The sequence below is a fragment of the Canis lupus genome, chromosome 17 (assembly GCF_003254725.2).
Source record: "Canis lupus dingo isolate Sandy chromosome 17, ASM325472v2, whole genome shotgun sequence".
In the NCBI taxonomy this organism is placed as follows: Eukaryota; Metazoa; Chordata; class Mammalia; order Carnivora; family Canidae; genus Canis; species Canis lupus.
In genome coordinates, this window is record NC_064259.1 from 36,777,854 (window position 1) to 36,787,742 (window position 9,889).

Genomic DNA, 9,889 nt, shown 5'->3' on the forward strand with positions numbered 1-9,889 from the left:
TCTCTCCTGACTGGCATTCTGTAACAAAGGAGACTGCCTGGTTTTTTAAGTATTTATTTAATGTCCTCAGAGTTTGGAAATCTCCTAAATTGAGTAGAAATTGTATTTTTATGAAAAATAATTTGTATTAATTTTTGTGTCTTTTGTGCAGTATATAAATAATGGCAGCCCTGTTTGTTTTATACATATATTATTTATAATGGAAACTAAGTATTACACTGATACTTATAACTTGAACTGGATCTGTGTGGCCATGTTTGCTGGTAACAACTCCATAACTAACTTGAGACAGAGCATTTCACTATAAAAAATAATGAAAGTGGAGGAAATCAGTCCTTGGATGAAAACAGTTACCCTGGAAAAGTGATTTTAAAAATATATGGCAAAATATTTCTGTGGGAACCTAACACTTAGCTAATATTATGGTTTAATATTAATGCATATTTTTTCTTATTCTTCATTTTTTTTCTTTGATTCCTTTTTTTTTTTTTTTTTTAACTTTGATTCCATGCTTAAATCGGGTTGCAGCTAAGTGAACAGCAACTCTGCTGACCCAGGAAGTTCATTGTGCTCTAAGTGGAAGGACAGTTATTGAAGGGGATGTGAATTTTTCCTGTTTATACTTTAAACATTGTTGCCTAAAATGGCTCTGGATTACATTTTTGGGTTAAAAATGCATTTTAAAGCCACTATAGAAAGTATTTTCTGATTTACTGTACCTATGAACTTTTATAGTTAATTGAAAAGTCAATAAATGATTAAAACTGACAGAAAAAAAGTGTGTGTGGGTATACACACATACACTTATATACGTACATATTACTAATAATTATTAGGAAAAATCAGTAAAACTGCTGAATTTTAGTAATTAAATTAAAATTTTTAGCAAATCTTTAATTCCCTCTTGTATTTTATAATTAAATTAAGTAACGATGTTCATATTTTAAATATCACATGAAAAAGATAATTTTTCTTGTTAAAGATCCAAATAGAATCCAAATCTTAACAGAAGATCCTTCTTACTTAAGGTTAATTAAAAAGTAAGGTTTAAAAATCAGTAATTCAAAGTATAATGTCTTTTTTCTCAATGTTCTTGAGTCCCTATTATGTCAGCCAGTGTCCTAGAGGCTATTTTATAAGATAGTGTGGACATAGTTGCAAATTTAACAATATATTTTATATGAAAATGTTTTACTTATGTTTAAAATAATGATTTTAATTTGTGGTCTTTTTTAATCGAGATAACTTTAGCTTAGGAGATAGTCTATTGTGTCCTGTCTATTTAGATTATTTTAAACTCTTTTTTTCCTTTTTCTCAACAACGTTTAATAAGTAGCCACTTTCCCTGATGAAGAAGTTCCTCTTTAAGGTGAATCGGTGTTTGTTAGAATCCATGTAAGTCAATTTACACTTAGCACACTGAAAAGTACTTTATGGCTCTACTCTTACAAGCCAGGCATTTACAGGTAACGGAAATAACTTGTATCCTAAAAGTCTGGATGAGACTCATTGATTGAGATGTAACTTAACTATTCATACTGATTTGTGACAGAGGGTTTATACCTGTTTATTGTGATGTTGAGGAGAATGGGATCTATCAAGGTGTTGAATTGGAATACCCAGATGACCATAATTTTGTTTGGGCAACTACTTCCCTACGACTTCAGGTTAGTTTTTGCTCCAAACTCCTGTCTCTGGATCTTTCCCAGTTAGGACCTCATTCTGAACCTGTAAGTAAACCAAATATTGGAATGATTTCAAATTCTGCTTCAGCAATTACATCTGCTTCTGTAGGCACCCTCTGTGTTACCCAGCCACATGTGCCAGACCCCAAAATTAGGTTGCAACTGAAACAGCCTAATTATAGGATGGTGTTTGCTTAGGTTTCTGTTTGTCTTCTAACTTGCTATAAGGACTAGTTTTCCTTGCTAGTCCTACTTCTTTTAAGAGTGGAAGAATAGTTGATTAGTAAAGAAATCCTATATATGCATACATATAAGCCAGTTTGCTGGATTAATTTGAAGAGAGAGGAGAACTTAGGAGGGCCGGAGGCTTAAAGACAATTCATATTTTTGTTCTGAATTGATTTATAGGTGTTTTTTCTCCATGTCCAGTTCCTTATCTGTGAAATGGTTATAATTTTGACTGTTCACAGATTTGATGTAAGGAGTGAATAAATTATTAAAGTATTTTTAAATGGAAAATTGGTTTATAACTTTTACGGACACAATCATTACACTTCCACTAGGCTGCATTAGGCTGTACAAATTCTAAAATAACATGGTCTCTGTGGTTCACCAATTTTATGTTGTTTCAGGTGATGTACATTGAAGACAATAGAACTGCGTGAGAAGTTGTTTTAGTATATTAACCCATTGCTAGCAATTCCCTTCAACATTTTGTGTGTTAGTAAGACATAGGACTTTTGTAACTTAGAGCTGTGTGGACTTGTAGTGTTTATTCAGGATCTGACTGCTCTGCCCATTTTATACAAGATGGATATTAATGGAGGGTTAAAAATGGTATGACAGTCCATATTGCATGGTGTATTCATTTATAGCATGTGTGGTGTGGGCAAAATGGCCAACTTACTCATTATAAATGCTATTGGCTCTTAGAAACAATAGAGATGTTTACTCCCACTTCTTAGTGTATATTTCTGCAACACATGACCTGGAGGTCTTTCTGAGTGACCACTTGCTTGATGAAACTATCATTTTCCTTTGGTTAATGGCAACATTTAGAAGTTCCTAGAGACCTTGAGGTGAGGTCTTGTCAAAAATCTTTCCAATTGCACAACACAAAGTCAAGGTAGAGATGTTCTCCCTGAGTTTACCCTTCTGGGCTTGAAATTACACCTCGGAGAGGTGGTCTGTGCTAAAGGCACAGACTTGGAAGTGTGGTCTGCAGTGAGTGGTCCACTGATAGGGCCCCTGCAAACTTCAGTAACTGGGCTTTTGTGAATATCTAAAACAAAGAGTTGTAATTATTTTTTCAGAAATGGGTTGGCAGCACTTGATCATAGTATGGTCAATATTAAGTCTAATAGGATATATAAGTAATTAGTAAACAATTAGTTTAAGTAAATGTTTAGGAAATGTAAGCTTTAACAAAATGTAACTGGACAGGGCTAGTGTTTAAAGCTGTTTTCCTCATGTACCTGTTATGATTTAGCATTTGTGTAATGCCTTTCCCCCAAGGAGTTTAATGTGATTTACAGAACCAGTTTCAGTAGGTACCAATCACCAAGTCGCTGGGATTTTGTTTTTGAGTATGTTATTTATCAGCAGTATCTGCCAGTTATAACAGAGCCCAAATTAATCTGCTTTTCTTGGAAAGGATGCAGACCTAAGAAAAGACTTTAGGTTAACATCAACATAATATTTAGAATTTCTAATTTTTAAATAAGAAATAAAAAGCACATTTTAAGTGGAGGCAGGACCGTTATGTGCCTCCTTGCTTTGTGCTTCCCCACAGCAACAAGCCTAGGTCTAGGCACAGGGTGGGTGCTATGTTAATTGCTTCTTAACTGCTTCTGGACATCCACCCAAGTTTAGGTTTTGATGTGTCAGAGCCATTCCATAATTGTATCCAAGAGTACAATTCATAAAGTACACCTCTTTCAGGAGACACAAGGCACCTACCTTCTCTCTGTCTCTCTCTCTCTCTCTCTCTTTTTGCCTCCCCTCCCCGCTCCCACCCAAACAATGTGAAGGTAGGGTTATGGCAGCTTTACTTAGGAGTTAAATGTTTCTACATTAATTCATAACTCTAAGAGTCCTCTAGATTTACAAGATCACTGTTTCATGGTGGAAGTTTGAATTGATCAATAATTTATTCCTGTAGATCTATGAAGGATTCTTTCTATAGGCAGAACTGCATAATCAGAGCCATATTTTTATTTTAAAATATATTTCTCTAATTTCTCTCTTCCTGTTTTCAAAATATCAACCACAATTATGAAGGTATGCCTAACCTAGTGAATTTCCAATAACATTTGAATTTCTTTTTATCCCAACACCATCAATGATAATTTACCCTTTAAAGTCATGAACTGGACTCTACGTCAGGTCTGTGTATTCCTTAATACCCTTCATTACCCTTTGGAATAGAATAGTCATGTGTTAACAGTAGGCAAAATCATTGTGGGCATGGAGAAAATCTATTTCTTCAAGCAAGATTGTGAGTTCTTGGACTAGTATTTTATAGTCTGGTTTATCCTTGAATCTCTTGTTTTTAAAACTTTGAATTTGTCAGAAAAATATATATAGCTAACCAGAGCATTTTAGAAAAATATTAGCTCTGTGAATTACCAGACCCCATACTTCCTGGCTCATTACTGATTTTAATACCTCTGTGAGGGTATTAAGGTTAAGAGGAGCTGTAAAATTTGCATTAGCTAATATTATTTTGTCAGAGGTCTGATCTATAGTTTATTGTAAAAGAAATATATAGAGGTCCGAATTAAAAAAAAAAAAACTATCCATGTTGTTCCCAAACCTCCATTATGAGCAATATTTTGGTGTTAGTTGTCAGTGATAGACTATACATTTTATATGCTTTTTAAATAGAGAAAGTGAAAAATTATAAACAAATCATTATTACAAGAGGTTTTTTTGTCCACCTCTGTTTTACAGAAGTTTGCCCTCCAGTTGTTTGGGAGGGAAGTCAATTAAGATAGGAGAATATCTTTTCAAGAGGTGGAATGATATTTCCTTATAAAAGTGACAATCAAGAAATAGTCATTTGTATACTTACTTGCCAAAGTTTTAAAAAGAATTTTACATTCCTGACCCTAAATCCACTGCTCCCCACCACCCAGGATTCAGAAAGAGCTCAGCATAGATCCAAGTTTCCAGGGCCCAGGTCATTTTGTTTTTAGTCTAGGGCTTCTATGCCTGCGCACAGCAAAGGCATTGATGGCACTCGTGTCCTACGATGCAGTGTGTCTCTATGTGTGTGTTGGGGGAGGAGGGGGGTTGTCGGGGGGGACATTCTGTGTTCAGACTTATGATCGTCCATTTTCTGTCAGATCCACAAGCACCATCTGTGGGCTAAAATGCAGGTTAAATCTATTCAGAATGAAGTGGGGTTTTAAAACAAAACATTTCTAGTGTTATCATTTTGATTCCCCAAGTTGATCTCAAATGCTGGGGAAATGCTGCCTTGACTGTTTCACTTTGCAAGGTTTTAGTAGATACCAATTTAGTAAATTAATTAAACTGTTAATCTATTATCTGTTCAAAAGATACCAGCAGGATATATTTTGCTGAATTAATCAATTATTCTACTTATGGACTAACAAATCATTTGGTAAAATCAGGAATATTATTTCTTCTCATTTACTAATAAACTTTCCAAGTTACTTTCTGTTGTTGCAAGTTTCTGTAATTTTTTTCTGTGACACCTTTTTATTGTCTGACTTTAAAATAAAAACATTTCTGATAATATCTGTCTGGCACTATGTTGCTTTTCTTTAATAAATCTTTATCATTTAAAGACAATACAGGGGCGCCTGGGTGGCTCGGTTGGTTGAGTGTCAGATTCTTGATTTTGGCTCCGGCTGTGATCTCAAGGTCGTGAAATCAAGCCCCATGTCAGCTCCACGTCAGCTCCACGCTTAGTGGGGAGTCTGCTTGAGATTCTCTCTCTTCCCCCCTCCCTCCCCCTGCTCACACATGCTTTCTCTCTAAAATAATCTTTAAAAAATAATATTATTAAATAAAGACAATACAGGGGAGCATGTACTCATATAATAGCTTACAAATGGAGCCCGTTGCAGACCGTCCTGAAAGAAAGGGATGGCAGTCGTCTAGTACACAAACATTGTGTTTCACTTAGCCACACAGATTAAAAGCATCTAAAGTCCTATTTCCTGATACTGCCTTTATTCTGGGTACGTAAGCCTCTCTTACATTAGCTTACATTAATTTTCGATTGAAGGATCTGAATCTAAGAGGCTGCTAGCAAATGCCCTGCTTAGAGCAGAGCAGGAGCTCTCCAGGACGAGAGTAGAACCTCACTGGAGAGGAAGGGCTCATAGGGGTGTGTACTCAATGGGGTGTGTACCCCCCTTCAAGATCAGGAGCAAAAAAAGTGATCATGCATCCCTCAAAGGTCCAGAAGTCTTATCAAAAGATGTTTCCTGGGAGTGCCTGGGTGGCTCAGTCGGTTAAGCGTGTGCCTTACAGCTCGGGTCATGATCCCAGGGTCCTGGGATCAGACCCTGCATTGGGCTCTCTGCTCGACAGGGAGGCTTCTTCCTCTTCCTCTGCCTGCTGCTCCCCCTACTTGTGCTCTCTTTCTGTCAAATAAATAAGATCTTTTTTAAAGATGTTTTTTGGTTTCTGTTCTAGTATGTTCAGTGGCCAAGGACACACTGTCTCAATTAAGGGAGCCTACCAGATTCCTGTATTTAATTATTGAGCAACTCTGTAGAAAGGTCTTCCTTGGGATCTAGCAGTCTTGTCCTGGTGTACACTATCCTGAGCAATGTTAACACCGGGCAAGTCATGACCTCCTGAGTATCACGTTCCTCATCAACGAAATTGGGATCCATCACTCATTTAAGAAAGACTGAACACTCACTCAGTATATGCTATTAGGTGTTGAGTTACAGAGATGGAGAAGATGAACTGCTTTTATAGCCCACATTTCCCTAAAGAAAAAGGTATGCGAAACCCGGTCTGCAAAATGGAAAAAAGTGGAGACATTCTGGCTGAAGTTGGGGTGGGGTGCTTGGTCCCAAACCTACATTACCTCTAAGGAACAGGCGCACATTTGAGAGCCCTAATCTAAATCCTCCACCAGCAACCAGCTCATTGTAAAATGCAGCTATCATCTTACCTCGTGTTGCCTTAAAAAACCCTCCAAGGTTTTCTTTATCTGCACAAAAAGTCCAAGCTTTGTGGCTTGGCAGTCCAGGCTCCTTTTCCAGCACCTTCCTCATTCTGGTTGTCATACTCCTGGATCAACAGAGAACTATTTGTTCTTTCTGTGAGCTGGAAATCTGTCCTCTGTTGCATGATGAGCTCTAGTTTGATTTGCCTCTATCTCCCTGGGATGTCATACTGGGTCTATTCCTCAGCAGGAGCCCTATCAGTGATCACTAGGACGTGACAGACCAGGATTCCAAATCAGAGGCCTTTATCCATTTGGGTGGCACACTTCCAGGTCCCACAGCCTTTTCAAAAGTCTACAGAAATACTTGAGACTTGTGGGGCACCTGGGTGGCTCAGTGATTGAGTGTCTGCCTTCAGCTCAGGGTGTGATCCTGGTGTCCTGGGATCAAGTTCCGCATCGGACTCCCTGCAAGGAGCCTGCTTCTCCCTCTGCTTATGTCTCTGCCTCTCTCTCTGTCTCTCATGAATAAAAAAGTAAAATCTTAAAAAAAAAAAAAAATGAGACGAAAAAGAATTTTGGTTTCAAAATGCTGTAAGGCATTGTAAAGGTGAAATGCTTAATTTTGAAAGCAAAATTATTAAGTATTTTCACAATGTTTATAATGAATAGTTGTATACATATAGATTTTACCTGTATATATAAACACATCCATAAATATATGTATCCACCCATACACTTAGGATGGACAATGAAGGGCAGCCCCGGTGGCCCAGCGGTTTAGCCTCGCCTGCAACCCAGGGCGTGATCCTGGAGACCCTGGATCAAGTCCCACATCAGGCTGTCTACATGGAGCCTGCTGCTCCCTCTGCCTGTGTCTCTGCCTCTCTCTCTGCATCTCTATGAATAAATAAATAAAATCTTAAAAAAAAAAAAGGATGGACAATGAATACATTTACTCTGCTAGCTTTAGATCTTTAGAAATGAGAGTACGTAGGGCATATGGAGGTCAACACATGGCCTTGCTTCCAATCCAGAATTTAAAATCAAGAAATATCCTGGAATAAAAGAAATGGGGCTTATACTGTAAACCTGGAGCTTCACTACTGTTAATTATATTTCTTCATATATATACAAGAAAAATGGGGAGTCCATCTGCATAGTTTTCTATGCTTTGTGCAAGATGTTGAAGAGGAAGATAGGTTAGCTAGTTGTGAGTAACTACCTAGGCTTTACGTATTCATTCGTCAGATGGTAAGCACAGCACCTTACTGCCTGTCAAGGCTCAGCAAGGCGCTGGGGATTCAGATGCAACCGGGACAGAAGGCCTTGGAATTTACAGTTGCATGGAGGAGCCCGGCATGCGGTGAGCGTGCGATTACAGTGTGCCGAGGGCCATTTCTCAGGGCCTCTGAGCCACAGGGTGCCCGGGAGGGACGGACCGAGGGACGCAGCGGCAACTCTCCGTCTCTTCCAGGGAGGCCCTCGGCCGTCACTGGTTTCAGCCGCCTCCAGGCAGGACGGCTGGGTCTGAGCGCCCCCTGGAGGCCATGCTGAGTAACTGCTCACGGATGGGGTTCCAAATCCACCCCCCCACCCCGCGCATCTTCAACCAGCACTGCCCGCTTTGTGCTAGGTTTTAGGGGTGAACTGATGAGGCACACACATGATGACACCGACCCCATCCTGTGGCAAGATTCAACCCGGAATCACCCCACCCCCAGATCGGTACCCGCGTCCTCACACGCCTTTCCCAAAGGCTCCCCTCACACTGTCCGGGGCATCGGGGAAGTGACCTCTGCCTCCTCACTATGACGCCCGGGTGGAGAGACTGGTGCCCGAGGAGACAAGCCTGCCCCTAAAGTGCTCTGCTCTGATGGCGCAGTGGTTCTCCAGTAGGGGCTGAAGAGCGAGCGGCAGCAGGCTGGCGCCTCATTCCTGCTCTGCCCTGTGTTTGCCGTGAAGGATATGAAGCCACAAAGAGGCATGAAGTTGCAAAGTAGAGAGGTTAGCATGCAACAATGGGGAGCCTGGGTGGCTCAGTCCGCTGAGCGTTGAGCTCTGACGCTGGACTTCAGCTGAGGCCTTGATGTCAGGGTTGTGAGTTCAAGCCCTGTGTGGAGCTTCACGCTGGGCATGGGGCTTGCTCACAATAGATAAAACATAACATCACATAACATGGCAACAGTGTGGAGGACGGAACAGGTGGAGTTGAGGTGAAGCAACGGTAAGGAAAAAAAGCCCAGTCAGCAAAGGGGAAAACTGCAGAGAAGAAGCCCATAGAGGAGAGAGTGTCAAGGAGGAAGAGGTCTCTGGAGTTGGATGAGTCAAGAACTCAGGGAAACGAAGTTCTGAGAAGAGCCCATTGCATCTGAAACATTGGGAAAAATGTAAAACTAAGCCAGATTTTTAAAAAATTTTTTTCTTTTATTTATTATTTATGATAGTCACAGAGAGAGAGAGAGAGAGGCAGAGACATAGGCAGAGGGAGAAGCAGGCTCCAAGCACCGGGAGCCTGATGTGGGATTCGATCCCGGGTCTCCAGGGTCACGTCCTGGGCTAAAGGCAGGTGCCAAACCGTTGCGCCACCCAGGGATCCCCTAAGCCAGATTTTTGAAGAATTGGCGGATAATAAAGAAACAAAATAGTAGGGATAGACTAATATTTATAGGAACTTGGTTCTGAACAGCAGCAGAAAAGGAGACTCAAGCCTGAGCCAGAGACAAGGTAGTTCAAAAAGAGAAGTAAGTACTTCCCCTGCTGACTGAGACAGAGTAACAGAGACCAGGTCCATACACATACCCCCATCCGAGGGCACAACACACCCAGATGAAATGTACAAGAGTCTTCAGTAGGGGACCCCAGGCAGCACAGGATAGTCACCCTTAAGAGGGATTAAGCCCAACAGGCAAATTCACACTCCTGGTTTCAGATTTCAATACCCCTCTATCAAAATGGATAGAAAAAGTAGAATGAACATCACAGAGGACATCGAAGACTACAGCATCAGAGTTAATTAACTTGCCTCGGCTGGCATTCATACAACACT